Source organism: Ursus maritimus, unplaced genomic scaffold, assembly GCF_017311325.1.
Source record: "Ursus maritimus isolate PB19 unplaced genomic scaffold, ASM1731132v1 scaffold_19, whole genome shotgun sequence".
Classification (NCBI taxonomy): Eukaryota; Metazoa; Chordata; class Mammalia; order Carnivora; family Ursidae; genus Ursus; species Ursus maritimus.
In genome coordinates this window covers 24,561,392-24,578,328 of record NW_024424341.1, presented here as the reverse complement: position 1 = coordinate 24,578,328, position 16,937 = coordinate 24,561,392, and the positions used below count along the sequence as shown (strand labels likewise).

The window sequence follows — 16,937 nt, the reverse complement described above, 5'->3', positions numbered from 1 at the left end:
TTGAAAATTTCATAATAAAAATTTGGAAAGGGGCTTTTTTAAATTGGCAAGGCTACTTAAAAATTAAACCTCTGAGAACAGAACACCCCATTATTCTCTTTAAAAAAAATACCTGAGCCAGGGGAACCCTACAATGCATAATGGGACTAAAGAAACCATTAGCTAATTGAGTGACAGACTTGAGCATACACGGGAGGCTGAAAGGAGTAAGTGTGGCTGGAAAACACACACTGGAAGCTTAGCTATAAATAGCAGCCTTAGCCACTTTGCCTCTGGGGGCCTCAGGTTTCGCTACAGCCATGCTGACGACTCTACAAAGGGCCTTTCTCTTGCACCATGTCTTCCTACTGCCTTTTGAGGCACTGCTCAAACACCAAGAAACCGCTGAAAAAAAGGGCACAGTAAGTCGACTGCCATAACCAGAATCAGATTTCGCCTAGGAAGTGCACCAGTTACTCCCAGTCTCGTTACCCGCCCCCCAACCTGTGGTCATGCCATCCACATTATGTGTAGTGAGCACCTACTGGTCGAGTCATTGAGATTTAACAGCAACACAACAGACAAAAATCGTGTGCCTGGGTGTTTCTATTCTAGTTCCGGGGGAAAAAGACAATAAGCAGTTTTTTAAAGACAATTACATCATCTGTTAGAAGGTGGCAAGGACGGGAGAAACAAATGAACCAAGGAAAGCAGAGGGTGAGCGCTGGAGGCGGGAGGAAGATTTGCTGCAATGAGAAAGGCTCGCTGGGGAGGTGACAAGTGAGCAGAGACTGAAAGAAGGAGGGGGCAGGGGAAGCCGGGTAGGTATGGGGGAGAATAATATTGGAGGCGGAGAGAAAAGGAAGCGAAGAGGCCCCACATAGGAGCAGGCCTAAGCGCCTCTGAGGAACAGCAGGGAGGCTGGCGTGGCTGGAGTGGATGAGAGAAGGCGGGAGCAGGAGATGAGGGCAGTAGACAGGTCACCAGACCCCATAAGGAAAGCCTTAGAAGCTCCCGCAAGGTTTCTGGAGTTTCTTCTGCATGGGATTGGGAGCCATTAGGAGGCTGTGAGCAAGGAAGGGGTATGACTGGCGCTGTAGTACAATCACTCTGGCTGCAGGAGGAGCAAGGGCTGAGGCAGACAAGACCTGGGAGGAAGTCAGTGCAATATTCCAGGCAGGAACAGATGGTGGCTTGGGCTGAGATGATGGCGAGGTCTTCCAGGAACACAGTGTTTAAGGAAGACTCTACCTTGGGTTCCTCCCTAGCATGTGTTAGGAAAGACCCATGACTCCCCAAGTACATGGACCCATCAGTCTCTTGGAATCAAAGCCTTGGACAAATGATAGGCAGGTGCTGCAGAAAGCGCCAACTTAGAGCATGGCTGGAGGAAGTCTGATTCAATTACGAGCAAATGGAACATATATAATAAAAATATTCCGCTGGCAAGAGGCTTTGGTTCTCCGAGAAAGCCAAAGGCCTGAGCTCATGCTAACTTCAGCAATCAGCAAATGTACTTCTTCGGTTATGGGTTGTGCCTGTCTGTTCTGTTCTAAGTACTACCTGGTTATCCATACCTTGTAATGCTACATCATGAAGGTCAACAGACAGCAGTAGAGCTGAATATTAGAACCTAGGGGAAGAGAATTTGGAAAAATCTCAAGGACCGTGCCAGGAGAACCCTTCAAAAGCTGGCACACCAAGAGAGACCAGCAGACATTTGTGTGCCTTCATTACACCACCTCATCAAAAAGAAAAACAAAGAACCCAATCAGATCAAGCCTCTTGATCTACCTCTGTGTTTACAGGAGACACAGAGGGACAGAGGAACATGTTAAAACACACTTCAGGAACACAAACAGCAAGATCCAAAAGGTGGGCAACTACAGGACAAACTGTCCAGTCTCTTCAACAATGAACTACAGGGGGTAAAAAGAGGAAGGAGAAAGTATTGGTTAAAAGAGACTGAAAAGACATATCAATGTCATATGTATCCCGATTCGAACAAATGGAACAAACTGATGGTAGAAACTTGTAAGACAACTGGGGAAATATAAAATCGGGCTAGATCGTTGATGATACTTAAATAACTACCATTGTGTTTTTTGGGTACGAAATTGGTATTATGATTATGGGAGCCCTTATTTTTTTTTTTTTTTAAGATTTTATTTATTTATTCGACGGAGACAGAGACAGCCAGCGAGAGAGGGAACACAAGCAGGGGGAGTGGGAGAGGAAGAAGCAGGCTCATAGCGGAGGAGCCTGATGTGGGGCTTGATCCCGTAACCCCAGGATCACGCCCTGAGCCTAAAGCAGACGCCTAACCGCTGTGCCACCCAGGCGCCCCTGAAGCCCTTATCTTTTAGAGCTCCCTACTAAAATATCTGTGGATGAAATACACCTAGGCTTTAAGTAAAAATAACCAGGGGCACCTGGATGGCTCAATCGGTTAAGCGTCGGATTCTTGATTTCGGCTCGGGTCATGATCTCAGAGTGATGAGATCAAGCCCTGCATCGGGCTCTGCTCTCAGCAGGGAGTCCACTTGAGATTCTCTCTCCCTCTCCCTCTCCCCCTCCCCAACTTGCAGGCGCGTTATCTCCCTCTCTCTCTCTCAAAAAAACAAACAAACAAACAAAAAACCAAACAAACCAGTAGGGGGTGGGGTAAGAAGAAAGATAAAACAGGAATGGCCATTCGTGGATGGCTGTGGAGCCGCATGACAGGCACCTGGGGGCTCGTTCACGTATGCATGACATTTTCTATCATCGTTTTTTTTTCCCCCAAGCCAGCATACCTAAGGCACAAACAGTGACAGAAACCAACTAAAAAACTTTTAAGAATTCAACATTACATATACAGTTTGAAATACAAAAAGGTAGGGAATCTACAATCAAGCTGCTTCAGGAATAACTCCTACTCTCATTTTTCCTTACTTCAAAGCCTCTGACTTGCAAGTGGCTTCAGGTTAATAATTTCCTATTGGGAAGAGCGGTTACGTGCAATAAAGATGAGTAATATTTTTCTAAGAGTTACTTTTTCCCTTTCTTGACTTGGACTTTTTAATATGTTTTTTGCATATGGTACTAATAAGTATAGATAAATAGGGCACGGAAGTTGCCTTCCTTATTCCAACAAAAGAGAAAATTATGTAAACCAGAACTGCCAAACTGTGCCACTATTAATGGGATTCAGTTATGAAATCCAGAACTCCTGCCTGGACAATTTCACTGCAGTGTGTGAAAGAATGTTCTACTTCAGAATCTTCTATCACCACTGCCCCTCCTGCTCACACACCACGAAAACATATGTGCGTGTACACACATATCTTTTAAAAAGAAAGATCCTGGGGTGCCTGGGTGGCTCAGTTAAGCGTCTGACTTGATTGGTGTTGATCGCAGGGTTGTGAGATCGCACGCCACAAACTCCATGTTGGGCTCCATGATGGGTGTGGAGCCTACTAAAGATCTTTCCTCTTTTTTTTTTTTCCTCATTCAGAATACAAATGTAAAGATTTACCTGGAAATTTGAGAAAAATAAAACAGGACACAAAAGTAAGATACTTTTAAGGGAGACTAAGTACTCTCGGGTCAAGCGTCTCGGAAGCCCGATGAAGATGTGATTGATTTGGCCTTAACGGAGCTGCTCAGTGGAACAAACAAACCTTCTTCCTGCCTCCCTCTGCCCTCAATCCCATAGGCCCATCAAAAGAAAGTGAAAATAAGCAGGGCATTCATTAACAGGTCAGTGTTCATTCTACACATAGCTGTGAAACACTGGTGCACAGAGGAACGGAACCGGAGGAAATTCCAGAAGGGCAGAGAGTAAATAGTCTCCTTTCCATTCCCCGGCTCCCTGTAACTCAGACACACACAGGCTGGAGTGTACCCCAGGTTTAAAGAGAACACTCTTTCACATTCCCTTTGCAGTAAAGGAAGCCAGAGGCTTCCAGGATTTACCGTTACGATGTCTCTTTGGCTTCCAAACTTAGCCAGAGCCTAACAAGAGAAAGTCTTTCCTAGCAAGCTACCATCAGATTATAAACACTGGAATTCTTGTTAGGGTACCAGTGTTGACTTGGCTTCACCCCACCTCCCCTCGGCCCCCATCACTGACGATTTGGCAGGGTCTTCCTAGAACACAGGGTGCCAAGAAGAGTCTACTTTGGCCTTGAAGCCTCTTCTGTATGCTGCTGCTGGGAGTCCCTCAATGGTCTCTAAATCAAAGTTTTGGTCTATGGGGGTTGTGTTAACTCCACTAAAAATGAAAATAGCTTCATTTTACAAAGCCAGTTTGTAAACTTTTATTTTCTCTCTTTCTTTCTTGTTCATTCATTCAAGAAGCATTTCTGGGCATCCACTACCCGTCTGACACTGGGCGAGAGGCTGGGTTATAAAAAAGAATGAAAATAGACTAAGTCTCTGCATTGAGGAACCTCACAAGTCACTTGAGAGAAACGGAACTAAATAATGTCACAAAGAAATGTAAAACTGCAACTGTATTAACAGATTCCATGCAAGACATCTACGGTCTCATGAGCACTGGAGAGCTGGCCTCAGCAATGCACCAGGGAAAATTTCCTGAGGAACTGAAAGCTCAACTGTGCTCTGAAGTTTCAGGCATACAGCACATGAAGGGTGGGGTGGAGTGCAGAAGAAGGCCAATTCAGACAGAGGAAATACCATGTGCAAAGGCCTTGTGGCACAAATGCACTCAGGAAACTGAACAGAGATGAGTGGGGCTGGAATGGAATGTGATCCAAATGGGGTTGAAGACCCAGGTGATGGCCATACACTGCAGTGCCTTGTGGGCCCACCATGTTGAAAAGTTCCTCTCTATCCTAAGAGCAGCAGCATGGTACTGATGGGTTTATAATCCAGGTGTGACAAGATCAGCTTTGTGATTTCAAAAATCATTCTGTCTGCAGTGTGGAAAAGACTGAAGGGAAGTAAGGACAGATACAGGCAGAGCAGACAGGAGGCCAAAGGAAAAGACCAGGGCAGTAGAGGCGGAGATGAAAGAGGTGGGCAAACTTGCAAAGGTAAAAACCAAGAGAAGCTGAAAACAGATTAGCAAAGTAAATGCGCAAGAGGGGTACAGGTATCGAAGATGACTCCTCAGTTCCTAACTTACTTAACTGGACAAATGGTGGATGTACATATTGAAATATGGAACAAGAGAAGAGGGTCAAGTCTGGGAAAGAGGCAATGAGTTCAGATTTGGACACGTTTCTGATACATCCACAAGGAGACAGCAAGAAAACAGTCAAATATGTGGGCATGGAGCTCTGAGGAGAGATCTAGGCTGGAGATTCAAATCTATAGGTTACCTACACATGGTGGTTATGCATAAAGAGGAGGTATGGATGAGAATGTGATCATAGAAGAATGGTAGGAAACTCAGCTAACAGTCAAACAGATGAAGACGACCTTGCAAACAGAGAACAGTTAAGAGAGGCAGCAAGAAAATCAAAATGAGAAGGCAGGAAACATGGGCTCCAAAGCATGGATGGAGAGTTCACCCTTAGGAGAAAGAGAGACAGCTCCTCTCCTACCAGAGGAAAGAGGGAGGGATTAGGCACGTGCATCCTCATTTCAGTACATGACAGATGTATCAATCATGATCATCCTTATTTCTCTGGATTCAAGCCAAAAGCCAAAGCCCGTGCAGGAATAGACATTTTTCTTTTCTTACAATTAAAAAAAAAAAAAAGCGCACAGGCATACACTTTTCAGAACTGGCTGTTCATCACAGTCATCCACCGAATAAGGTACACTACAGACAGTCTCTCAAGTCTCTCTTGAACCAACTGAAGGTCCTTTTAACACAAGATACAAAAGGCCTCGTCTATCTTGGTAAATCTCACTGTATGTCAAGCTGTAGCATATTTTTAAATTTTTTAAGTGATTCAGGAGGAATAAATACAAATCTGGGAAAGTCAGGTCTTCAGAATAAACTATCAGTCCACACGAGTTACTGCTGCCTTGTCATTAGAGCTCGTCGCCCCTGACGGGAAGGAAAGTCCTCATCGCCCATTAAAGCAATTCCTAGATTCCTAGACCAGAGCCCCCTTAACAGCTCATCCATTTTCTGTGCCCTCAGGGAACCTCAGCAGCCACACCACCTCTCCCGGGTGGCACAGGATCAAAGCCATGTTTATAAACACGGCAGGGGCAGGCTTTCAATGAACAAACCTCCTTTTCAATGATCTTTAAATACAAAATGTAGGAGCCCAGCTAGAAGAGAACTTTCACAGTTGAGATTCTGCATTTAAAAAGTCAGCAGTTATAAATTTCCAGTTACAAAATAAATCAGGACTGAGGATGTCACGTACAACATGGTGACCACAGTTAACACTGATCTATTTGAAAGTTACTAAGAAAGTAAATTCTAAAAGTTCTCATCACAGGAGAAACACACATTTTCTCTTTTTCTTTTTGTATCTGTTTGAGGTGATGAAAGTTAACTAAACTTGTGGTAATCATTTCACACACACACACACACACAATCTCCTTTGTAAACAACTGCTTTTTAAAAATTATAATGTCAGATGAGTGAAATGCTATGCCACAATGAAGATATGGATTATTGATTATGAAAAGTGTACAAGAATATGAAAAAGTATTGACACTACATATGCTGAGTTAAAAAAAGAACTTGTAGAATGTACCCTATTATTAAAATCCTATAAAAATAAATATGTAAAGGGACAAAGAAATAAATGAACCAGAGAGAAATAGTAAGTTCTGTTTGAAGAGTAAGATTATGAAACAAAGCTTTTATTTCTTAAATTTCCATTATCTGCATAGTGGACACTTTTTTTTCTTAATTTACCTATCAGTTAGACACGTACATGGAAGTGTTTAGAAATGAAATGACAGGATGCCTATGAATTGCTTTCAAATACTCCCCCAAAAAAGTCGGGTCTGGAGGCAAAAGACAACCTGACATGTGCTGATCCTTCTTAAAAGTGGGTAACAAGTATGGGATGGTTCATTATACTGCTCTGTCTTTTATTTATGTTTGTTACTTTCTTTTTTTTTTTTTTTGCTTTTATTTATTTTTATTTTTTATTTTTTTAATAATAATATTTTTATTATATTATGTTAGTCACCATACAGTACATCCCTAGTTTTTGATGTAAAGTTCCATATTTCATTACTTGCGTATAACACCCAGTGCACCATGCAATACATGCCCTCCTTAATACCCATCACCAGCCTGTCCCATTCCCCCCCCCTCTGAAGCCCTTAATTTTCTTCCCAGAGTCCATAGTCTCTCATGGTTCATTCCCCCTTCTGTTTACCCCCCCTTTCTTCTTCCCTTTCTTCTCCTACCGTTCTTCCTACTTCTTATGTTCCATAAATGAGTGAAACCATATAATTGTCTTTCTCTGCTTGACTTATTTCTTTTAGCATGATCTCCTCCAGTCCCGTCCATGTTGCAGCAAATGTTGAGAAATCGTTCTTTTTGATGGCTGAGTAATATTCCATTGCATATATGGACCACATCTTCTTAACCCAGTCATCTGTTGAAGGGCACCTTGGCTCCTTCCACGATTTAGCTATTGTGGACAATGCTGCTATGACCACTGGGGTGTTTGTTACTTTCTATCAGAAAAAGTTTTTCAAAATGTCCCATTTATGCTACAAAATATTGCCCTCACAATAAATAATATTAACTTTAAAAAAATAACAACAGCATGCTCATTATGAAAAATTGAAGTGGGGCACCTGGGAGGCACAGTTGGTTAAGCGTTGGACTCTTGGTTTCGGCTCAGGTCATGACCTCAGCGCTGTGAGATCGAGCTCTGCGTTGAGCTCTATGCTCAGTGCAGAGTCTGTGTGAGAGTCTCTCTCCCTCTCCCTCTGCCCCTCCCACTCATGCTCTCTCTCTCTCCCTCCCTCTCTAAAATAAATAAATAAATCTTTTTTAAAAATTGCAAACAATACAGATATGCAAAATGTGACACCTACCCCAAAAATACACACGTTCCAAATCCCTTTCCCAGGATATAACTCATGGCTGCCACCTTTGTATGAAGTCATCAAACCTGCAAGCGGTAGCACAAATACACATAGACAAACTACAAAACCAACTTCATCCGAGACAAGTCGTAACCTTTGATTTTTCACTTAATGTGTTCCATGAATCTTTAAAAACATATACAGAAGCAATCTATCCATTTGGGGGCCTTTTCAGACCGAGGAAGAGGCATGTTCAAGGTGAATTCAGCCTTGACTGTAATGCGCCCCTCCACGAGAATGAACGTATGTAATGTACGTATAAATTAACACTAATTAATGAAGAGAAGGAAGAAGGAAGAGAGAGGGAGGGAAGGAAGCCCACAGACATCATAACCTGTGCTGTCCTTATGTCATAAACAGCATCCCCCAGGCCAGGCCTGACAACAGGTGAAGATCTCCACTCTGTACCTCCAGTGGCCTAACGGCCACCATCTAATTGCAGCATCCGTGCTCGGGTGCACTATCGCTTTCCTTCCCGACACACCACTCTCTGACAAGAGTAAGTCTCCTACTCTAAGAAAAATACTCCTAGCATCCTGCAAGACTGAAGGAAAAGGGAAAATAATACATTCAAATGAGATAAATGACATTTGAGCTTAACACTCTCCCAGCAGCGGCAGCGCCTCCCCTGGGAGAACCTGGGAGGCTGGAATGGACAACTGGGCAGAAGCTGTTCTCAAGGAACTGGTGCAAAGTAGAGGCCTGCACATCAGATGAAATGTTTTGGGGGGGGGGAGGTTGGTTTGGTTTGGTTTGGTTTGGCAAAAGGAAGGAAACAGCTCATATCCAGGCAACAGTCTCATTTTCCTATCACTGATTCTGGGCTCTCCGCAAGGCCATCATTTCAGGCCTATAACAGCTGTCAGTTTAGAAGTTGAATGCTACGCGGCTGATTAAAAACAGTGCAGGTCCTCTACGACGGGGCACTACACCTCTGTGGGGCAGGCTTACAAGGAATGAGAGAAGTTTCTAGAACTGTACAAACAGTACAGTCCTACACTAACAACCTAATTTAGGAGAAAGTTTCCCAAGTCTTCCTTGAGTAACAACCTCCAGGCCTGCACTGTCCAAAGTGGGTGCCCCAAGCCATACGTGGCCACAGAGCAGTAGAAATGTGGCCGGTCCACATAGAGATGTGCTAGAAGTGTAAAATGACACACCAGATTTCAAACACATGACAGGCACACAAAAAAGAATGCAAAAATATTTCAGTAATAGCTTTCTTTATACTGGTTATATTGAAATGATAATATTTGGGATATATTAGACTAAATAAAATATATTATTAAAATTAATTCCACCTGTTTGTTTTGGTCCTCACTTTTTTAAATGTGGCTATTAGAGAATTTTAAATTACATACGCAGGCTTACAATATATTTCTATTGGCCAGTGCCTCCTCCCTGCCATTTTTTGGTCATAATCTTGAACAGCTCTCACTCATGAGGCCTGGCTGGCCCCAAGGGCCATCTCTGTGTGACTTGACTGCACCAAGCCCATTCCTGCCTCAAAGCTTCCCACGTGTTCCCCCAGCCTGAAATGCTTTTCTCCTATCGACCTAGGCATCCCTTTGCATCCCCTGGAGTCCTTGTGTCACCTCCCCAGGGAAGCCTTCCTTGATACCCCCAACCTCAGAATAGGTGAAGTCCTCAGTGAAATAGTCCCAGAGCACCTCGTACTTCCCTCCATCACATCTGTCACCACTGGACTAGTGTCTTTCACTGACCTGCTTAACGTCTGACCATTTTCCTCTCTAGATCTTAAATTCCAAGACAGCACCTTGTTCATTCCACTTCTCTAGCATCTTGCCCAGAGCTGAAGGTAAGAATTTTCCATGTGAATGCTGGTAAGTAAACTTCATACCCACCCTCTGCTCCAGGCAGGTCTTGCAATCCTAAGAAAATGTCCTAGAGTGCAGGTTTCTACTCATACAAAACCCTGCTCCAACGCTGAGAAATCCTTACATCTAAAATGGAAAAAAACAAGATGGACGGCAAAATGCCTTGACCACCTACTACGGACTAAAATGCAAAAAGGTCACAATATACCTCTAGAAAAAGAGAAAGGGGAACAGCCTCAGCCGGCATTCGTGTTTCGAGGGGTAAAATCATTCTTGGTTCAATACATGCTCCCAGGCTTCCAAAACCGATAGGCTTACAGAACACTCCAGAGGCAGCAGTAAACCCCACGCTACGCCGAGGCGGCCACGTACAGGAGAAGAGATTCCTGACAGAAAGCTTTTCTCCTTTCTTCAAGTGAGGTTTCACAAGGCAACCTCTCTGCTGGTGACACAGAAAGCAGGTCTGTTTTAACATTCATTGCAGGGGCCTGTGTGTTTACTTTTGAGACTTCTGGCTAAAAGGACCTTTTCTTTCAAACAGCTCTCCACTGACACCAAAGCCACGAACTGGGCCCGGCTGTAACTCTGAGAAGCTGGGGACGTGGGGTTGGGGGAGGGGGTTGCTTTTGGCTTCTTTGGGAATTCCTTGAGGTTCTGGCTTGGCCATATCTGCCTGAGGTGCAGATGATGGAAAGCAACACACAGAGAGCTTTTTAGAGACTATTAAAGATGGTTTTAAATCCCAATGCCTGGCATCTGGTGCCAATCAAGAAAACAGTAGTCACTGATGTAACTGCAACCAGACTGGGGTAAAAGGAAACAAAGGCTTGCATTTGGAGGCTGGGACGGATTCAGCCTGATGCCTCCCCAGAGCAGGCACCCGGTACTACCCTGGCCCCACCTCTGCCTCAGAGGTAAGCCATGACACTGGCCACAAAAACCAAAGTCACAACAAAAGATGTTCATCTAACTAATCTAATTAAGTATATATAAAATATACCACATATATTTTATATATACGTAATTATATATTATATTTTATACACACATATTAGCGTCTTGTGTTCTAGGCACGGGGTGAAGGGATGCCCAAGAATGAACAAAAATCAAATAATGCCTGCCCTGTGAAACTCATATTCTAGTTGGGGAGAGCAACGAGTGAGATAAACCAAATATATCGTATTATATGGGGATACTGCTAAAAAGAAAATAAAGCAGAGAAAGGAACAGGGGATGTGGGTAGGGAGGAATTGCAGTTAAGACCATTTGGTCAAGGCCACATATTTTTTATATATATATATACATATATATATATTTTTTTTTTTTTTTAAGATTTTATTTATTTGACAGAGAGAGAGACAGCCAGCAAGAGAGGGAACACAAGCAGGGGGAGTGGGAGAGGAAGAAGCAGGCTCCAGCGGAGCAGGAAGGCTGATACGGGGCTCGATCCCAGGACCCCGGGATCATGCCCTAAGCCGAAGGCAGACGCTTAATGACTGAGCCACCCAGGCGCCCCAAGGCCACATATTATATGATTCCATTTGTACAAAATGTCCAGAAAAGGCAAATCAACAGACACAGAAGGTAGATTTGTGTTTGCCAGAAGCTGGGGGTGGAAACAGAAATTAATGGTAAGTGGGCATAAGAGATCTTATTGGGGTGATGGAAAAGGTCATGGGAATGTTGTATAACTTGGTAAAATTTTTAAAAAATCACTGTATTGGGGCACCTGCCTGCAGAGGGGAGAATGGCTGAGATAACAGAGGAGTGACATGAAGATCAGAGAGGGCCTTTTAGGCCATTAGGGGAGGCTTTGAGTTTTTACTATTAGCGCAATGGGCAACCACTGTGGGAGTGATATGATTTGGCTCACAGTTTGGGTTATTCTGGTTGCTGGATTCAAAAGTGCCCTGTAGGGAGACAAAGGCTGATGCAGGGAGATAGACAAAGGCCTCCTGATAGCTACAAAGACGGATCTGGACATGGGTGATGACAGCAGTCATGGTGAGAAATGGTCAGCGCCTCGAACACATCTCAAGGGTAACACAGATGGGACATGCTGACTGGACGTGGGTTCTAACAGGAAGAAAGAGTGGCATCAAGGAAGACACCAAGGTTCTAAGCCCGAGCAAGACTGAATCACCACTGCCTGAGACGGAGGAAGCTGTGGGAAAGCAGGGAGCTTGGCTTTTAACTTGTTAATTTGAAGATGTTAATTAGACATCCAGAAACACATGGGAGAGTGTGTCCAGGCTGCAAGTCACACGTGTTCAGACCAAACTGAAAGCCATGAGGCTAGATGAGATCTTGAAAGGTGGGGGTGTAAATGGACAAGTGGAGGCAGGACTAAGCCAACCTGGGGCATCCCGATGTTTCCAGACTGGCGAGGAGTAAACCAACAAAAACGACCGAACAGGAGTGGCCAGCAAGACAGACAGAAAACCAGTCGGGTGTGGTGTCCGGAAAACCAAGTGCAAACAGAAGGTCGAGAGGAGGGATCGACTCATAATATCCCATCAGTCAGGCAAGCAAACTGAGGATAAGAGCTGACCGCTGGATTTCGCAACAGGGAGGTGACTGAGGCACGTGACTCAGGGCAAGGAAGACAGAAACCTCCCTGGAAGTTTCCCAAGAAGAGGAGGAGAGAGGACAAAAGACAAGAGATGGAAAGAGGAACAAGTACAGAAGCATGAATCGGTGAGCATGTGAATTGGCCCAGGCTGTGCAGCAGACCCAGGCAGCAGGCATCAAAAACCCTGAAACTCGCCCGCCCTTTGACCCAGCAATTACATGCCTAGGAATTTACTACCTTAAGAAAAAAACGCAGCACAGAGCTCTCTTTATAAGAATTGACCAAAAAGTCTGGCTTGCAACAGTGAAAGAGTAGAAATGGCCAACAATAGGAGATTGGTTAAATTATGGTGTATTCATTCCAAGAAAACTGCTACTGCAGCCATTAAATATGGTTTTGTTTCATTGAGATAAAAAAAGAAAAAACTGGGCGAAAAAAGTTACAAAGCAATCTGCATAGTCAGTTTCCATTTTGGAAAAAAAAGTTACACATATATAATTTACATACCATCCCAAAATCTAAGTGGATATGTAACAAAGGATTTATGGGGTTAGCTCTGAACAATAAAATTTTAAGTGATTTTAACCTTCTCCCTCATTGGAAGGCAGTAGATGAAGAGAAGCTCTAGGACCAAAAAGTCCAAATCCCTGTTCTGCCACCACCTACTGTGTAGCCTTGGAAAAGTTACATAACAACATCTACCTATTTCCTCATCTAAGGGGAGGGCAATACTATCCATCTCACAGGTACATAGGAGGATTAAGTAAATTTTAATATACGTATTTCAAGAATTCAAAACAATGACTGATACACACTAAAGCAATTCAGAATGGGGTTTTTTGGGGTGCCTAGCTGGCTCAGTTGATTAAGCATCTGCCTTTGGCTCAGGTCATGATCCTGGGGTCCTAAGATCGAGCCCCACATCAGGCTCCTTGCTCAGTGGGGAGTCTGCTTCTCTCTCTCCCTCTGCCCTCCCCCCTAACCCGTTCATGCTCTCTCTTTCTCTCTCTCAAATAGAATCTTTAAAAAAAAAAAAAAGGAATGGTTTTTATCTTTTTTTTCCAATAAGCATGAAAATCCTAAGAAGAAAAACAACAATATTTTCAGTTTTAGAGGCATGTATTATGTTTATAATCAGAAAAAAATAATAATATTTTCAATTTGGGGAACAAGACAAAATTCTCAGAAATTTTCTGTAAGCATTCCGCAAAACTGAAAAAACTAGGTCTCGTTTGTTTACCAGGTTTAAAAATAATTGGCTATGCAGGACTGCTTTGGCCATTTCTACCATCAGGCCTGTTCAAGACACTGACTGGAGCTTGTAGCTATGTCCTAAGTAAGATCTCCCTATCAGCTTGCAGGACTGTCACACACTGCATTTCCCTTTGTCCCTTGCCACTTCCTCCTCAAGTTTAAGAAGTAGTGAACAACTTTATAAATTTAAATGTAAAATTGTTTTTGTCTTTCTGCTTCAGCTGCTGCCATGGCCCCTGTGATAAAGCTGGGGGGGGGGGGCACAAAAAAGAAGCAAGTTCTTTAGTTCACCCTTGAAGGCACCCACCCTATAGAAGATGGAATCATGGGGGGGCGCCTGGGTGGCTCAGTCATTAAGCGTCTGCCTTCGGCTCAGGGCGTGATCCTGGAGTTCTGGGATCGAGCCCCACATCAGGCTCCTCCGCTGGGAGCCTGCTTCTTCCTCTCCCACTCCCCCTGCTTGTGTTCCCTCTCTCGCTGGGTGTCTCTATCTCTCTGTCAAATAAATAAATAAAATCTTTAAAAAAAAAAAAAGAAGATGGAATCATGGGGGCACCTGGCTGGCTCAGTCGGAAGAGTAAGCGACCCTTGATCTCGGGGCTGTATGAGCCCCATGTTGGGTGTAGACAGTACATATGTACATACACACATACATACATAGGAGATGGAAGCATGGATGCTGCCAATTTTGAGCAGTTTCTTTAAGAGAGAATCAAAGTGAATGACAAAGCTGGGATCCCAGTGGAAGGGTTGTAACCACTGCAAGGAAGAGCGACAGCAAGATTACTGTAACTTCTACAGTGCATTTCTCCAAAAGGTATTTGAGATACCTAACCAAAAAATATTTGAAAAAGAATAATTTACGTGATTGGTTGCGCGTAGCTGCTAACAGCGAAGAGTTATGAACTTAGTTACTCCCAGATAAACCAGGACGAGGAAAACAAGGAAGAGGAGGATTAAGCCTCATTTACCTGGAATATTTTGTATGAGTTCTCGAATAAAACTTGGGAACCAAAAAAATAAATTAATTTTAAAAATAAATGTAAAATTGTTTTTAACTGTAGAGCAATTTCTTTTTCATTTTCTCTCTTCTCCCTCTGATTCAAGTTCCAAGGATTAGTAGTTTTATTTATCTTTCAGTTGAAAAACTGGAAAAACAGCACTGTGTTTACTTTAAAATAAATGCACGCACTGTCTGTCAGGCATGCCTCCTTGAGATGCAGAGCCCACCCACCAGAACACTCCATCCTTACGGAAGAGTGATGGAGGTGGTGCACCCCTCATGACTGGCCTATCTGTTCTCAAAATGGAAAGTGCCAAAACAACCCTCTGCTTATAAGATTTTTTAAAAAATAGGGAGCTGTTTGCTTTCTTTTCTTTTTTTTTTTTTTTTTTTGACACACATGGGCAAAGAAAAGAGACAGGCATAGAAAATGGAGAGAGCATAAGCAAGGGGCTTTTCAAAGTCTACTTCACTTTTCACAGTGGTGTGGGTACAGCAACTCTCAAAACACCTTGTGTGCCTTGTAGAATAGAGGTAATGAGTAAATACATGGATGATACTGAGAGCCAGAGCTCTCATATGGGAAGAAAGTTAGGAAGAACCCTGTGGGACTGAACTAGAAATGGAGGTTTCATTATGATCTCATGGTGTTTAATACGTAGACACAGAAATAGATATTTACACATCTGTGTATATACATGTGCACAGGGAGCGAGCTAGATAGCTGTATTGACAGGTATGAAGTCTGTCAGAAAAAAATGAATAATCAAGAGCCAAAGAAAGTTTTGAAGAAGAAGAGCAGTGAGATGAGATATGTCCAACCTGAGGCTGACACTCCCTCCAAAGAAAACAGTGAGACTGTGTAAAACTCTTAGGAAAAAATACTAGATCCCTATCTCACATAATATATCAAAATAAACTCTCGATTGATTAAAGGGTTAAATATTTTAAAAACTAAATAAAGAAAACTGTCACGGGACTCCTGGCTGGCTCAGTTGGTACAGCATGTGACTCCTGATCTTGGGGTTTTAAGTTCAAGCCCCACACTGGGTATAGAGATTACTTAAAATTAAAAATCATTTTTTAAAAGATTTATTTATTTATTTGAGAGAGAGAGAAAGAGACCTGCACAAGCAGGGGGAGTGGCAGAGGGAGAGGGAGAAGCAGGCTCCCTGCTGCGGAAGGAGCCGAGGGGGGACTCAATCCCAGGACCCTGACAGGATCATGACCTGAGCCAAAGGCAGATACTTCACTGACCGAGCCACCCAGGTGCGAAAGAAAAGAAAAGAAAAGAAAAGAAAAGAAAAGAAAAGAAAAGAAAAGAAAAGAAAAGAAAAGAAAAGAAAAGAAAAGAAAGGAAAGGAAAGGAAAGGAAAGGAAAGGAAAGGAAAGGAAAGGAAAGGAAAGGAAAGGAAGGAAAGGAAGGAAAGGAAGGAAAGGAAGGAAAGGAAGGAAAGGAAGGAAAGGAAGGAAAGGAAGGAAAGGAAGGAAAGAAAGAAAGAAAGAAAGAAAGAAAGAAAGAAAGAAAGAAAGAAAGAAAGAAAGGAAGGAAGAACACTGTCACAAATATCAGTATAGGGAAGGTATCTAGCTTTATTTTTTTCCCAAGCAGTTAGTTTTGTGGTTCTTAGACTTGAGTGTACATCAGAATTCCCTGGAAAATCTGTTAAGAGATATTGCTGGGCCCCACCACCAGAATTTCTGATTCTTCAGGTTTGGGATGCAGACTCAGAATTTACATTTTTTTTTAAGATTTTATTTATTTATTTGAGAGAGAGAACATGAGCCGGGTGGACAGGCAGAGGGAGAGGGAGAAGCAGTTTCCCTGCTGAGGAAGGAGCCTGACGCAGGGGTCAATCCAGGGCCCTGGGATCATGACATGGGCTGAAGGTAAATGCTTAACTAACTGAGCCACCCAGGTACCCCAAAATTTACATTTCTAATATGTTTCCAAGTGATGCCCATGTTGCTAGCCTGGGGACCATACCTGGAAAGGCACTTGGTTAGTTGATGGTCCTAATGCCATTTGTTCACCTTTTCTGATTTTCAATGCAACCTTTATAATATAGTAAATTCTATCTACATTGGAACACATTTGGAAAATAATATATGATGGAGCACATATCACAAGGATACAGGAGCAAGTCTGAAGAGACACCCACTGGCCAACCCAGGGATAATGTGAGCATCAAAATAACGGGAGAAATAAATTATAACCCACTGAATGAAATAAGAATCCATGAGTTGAGACTGATGATGCAAACCT

At 43.1% G+C, this 16,937-nt stretch overlaps 1 protein-coding gene and 1 pseudogene across 1 annotated transcript in view; one reads left to right on the top strand and one right to left on the bottom strand.

The window, feature by feature from the left end:
- The window catches only part of WWP2 (WW domain containing E3 ubiquitin protein ligase 2), a 142,690-nt gene that overhangs the window by 84,059 nt on the left and 41,694 nt on the right, over window positions 1-16,937 (bottom strand). The window lies entirely within an intron of this gene.
- On the top strand, window positions 13,475-15,653 carry LOC103673606 (annotated as a pseudogene).